Source organism: Otolemur garnettii, unplaced genomic scaffold (assembly GCF_000181295.1).
Source record: "Otolemur garnettii isolate 467f Iridium unplaced genomic scaffold, OtoGar3 scaffold00014, whole genome shotgun sequence".
NCBI lineage: Eukaryota > Metazoa > Chordata > Mammalia > Primates > Galagidae > Otolemur > Otolemur garnettii.
The window spans coordinates 30980818-30983346 of record NW_003852409.1 but is presented as its reverse complement, the minus strand read 5'-3'; positions in this window follow the sequence as shown (position 1 = coordinate 30983346).

Genomic DNA, 2529 nt, shown 5'->3' with positions numbered 1-2529 from the left:
AGGAGAATCACTTGAGCCCGGTAGTTGTGAGCTGTGATGCCATGGCACTCTACCCAGGGTGACAGCTTGAGGCTCTGTTTAAAAAAAAAAAAAAGATTGTGTCTGGGTGAGGCTCTCAGCCTGTACCAAGAATCTAAAGTGAACATAGCCAGTAAATTGCCACCCCTGCCATCATCCTTCAAGCAGACCAAATCCCTGTGTGTCCTGAGCCCACTAAGTTCTCTGCCTTTGGACCTTTGTACATGTTGTTTCTCCACCTGGAGAACTTGCCCACGGCCTCATCTGGCCACCTCCTACTGGACAGGCATCAGCATCACTTCCCCTGGGAAGTTTCCCCAGTGTCACAGACTGGTTAGGTGCTGCTCATACACCATGCAGCCTTATGTCAGATTGTATTTAGGCCTCTTACTTCCTGCTGACAGGTGAGCCCTGCTTTGTAGAGACCCAGGCACTGAGGTCCCCAACACCTGGCATGAAGAGACTCTGTGTGGGAAGAGGCAAGATAAGCCAGCTCTCCACGTGGGGAAAAGGGGTGAGGTGGGGGAAACCTCAATGAGGGGACCACTTATTCTGGGCTCCCACCCATTCTGAGCCTGGCTGCTGGCCTCTCTTCCTCTTCCATAAAACAATGTGGTCCAGGAAGTTGAAAGAGGAGTACTCACTGCCTCAGGAATGGTGACAACTGGGAGGGACCTAAGGAGCAGGAGTTTCACAGCCCCTCAGAGTCCTGGTTCCATCTCTAGTTAGGTTACTAGCTCAAGACCTAAAGAGACAGGACTGGAATGACATTCAATTAGGCTGATCCTGAGCATGTGTGAGGCACAGCCCTGTTCTCAGAGAGCACTGAGTCTGGTGTGAAGCCTCATGGTGTGAACCCGGGTTGGAGCTGGGCAGACATGGGCTCTGGTCCCAAGTTGTGTGGCTTTTGAGAGCTTGGTTCCCTTCTCTGAAGATCAGTTTTCTCATATGCAAAATGGGAAGAGTAATGGAACCTGCCTCATAAGGTGGATGTGAAAGTATAAAGTTAAGAAATGTTAAGGAAAGCTCAGACATCACAATGCCTGCTGCCTGAAGCCAGTGTCACAGGGGCTTTTGAGGTGAATCTAGAAGGGCAGATAGAGGCAGACAGGTCACCAGGGGGAAAGGTTTGCTGTCCAGCCGAGTCCTAGGAACTGAGCCCTCTGCAGTCGCTCACCAAACACTCAATACACCCTTTGAACGTAGGTCTTTGTGGCTGAGACAATTGTTCCCCCTCAAATATCCACGCACTCACCCTTATTTCCCAGCCTCTCTCATGGGCAGTTTGGGCCACATGACTAATTGTAGTAGAAGTCATACCTGCCAGATGGGGGGAATCAGGAGTTGATGTGTTCTTTTTTCCTGCTGCAGTGACTCTGGTGGCCACATGTTCTGGCCATATAGCTACAAAATGGAAGAGGGTTACCAGACCCTCATCAGACTCGAAACAAATAGACCTTTATTGTGGTCAGCCATGGAGGGCTGGGGACTGTTTGAGGCAGCTAATGGTAACTGCCCTGCTGAACACAGTGCTACTATTGTTGCCACTTTATAAATGCCAAGTCAGTTCCCTGTGGTCACATAGCTCAGAAGAGGGCAGAGTTGGGGTTCAAAACCAGCCCCAACTTGTATGGCTGTTTTTTACATACTATACTTCCCTCATCTCCCAATAGGCAGTCCCTAAGCAATGCCAATCCAACCCAAAATCTCCAGAGAACATCCAGCAGGGACAGGTCCAGAGAGGAAGCTGGGGGACAGAATGCCGAGCCAGGCCAGTGTGCAAGCCTGTCACTCTGGATCACTCGTCTTCTCTTCTGCTGTGAGGGATTATTCATGATAAGCAACACACAGTGAAAAATGATGACAGCTCACCTTGCCTGGCAGAGAATTTCAACCGGACACTGGAACCCTAGTTCCACACATTGAGTTACAAGGGAAGAATTCTTCCCAATGTCACTATTGTTTACTCTCACCTGTACCTGTCTTTCTTTAACCCAGAAATGCATATTGCAAAGCACAGGCTTCAGAGTCAGACTTGGGCTCAAATCCCTGTTCTGCCACTTACTGCTGTGGGTGACCTTGGGTAAGTCACTTTGCCCCTCCGAGCCTCAATGTCTGCATCTGTTAAGATGGGGAGAGTAAGACTAATTCCCCATAGGATGGAGTTAAGCATCAGATAATGGATGTAAGGTACCTAGCACAATGCCTGGTGTACGTAAGCCTGTTTTAATCCAAGGCAGGCTCTCTTTCTCTTGGATATGACTGTGGCTATCAGAGAAGAAAGACTCGGAATACAGACAAGTTTATTGACAAATAAGGTACACATACCCTACACAGGTATCGCTGGGAATATCCCTTCCTCCCTGCCCCATTCTTCTCTAGAAAGAGGCTGAGGCAAGAGAACTGCTTGAGCTCAAGAGCCCTTTGGGCTTCTAGAAAAGGGCTTCTGGCATTTTCTTGTTGGAAACCCTGGAGGTGTGCTGGCTAGGCTCTCAGCTTCTCATGTCCACA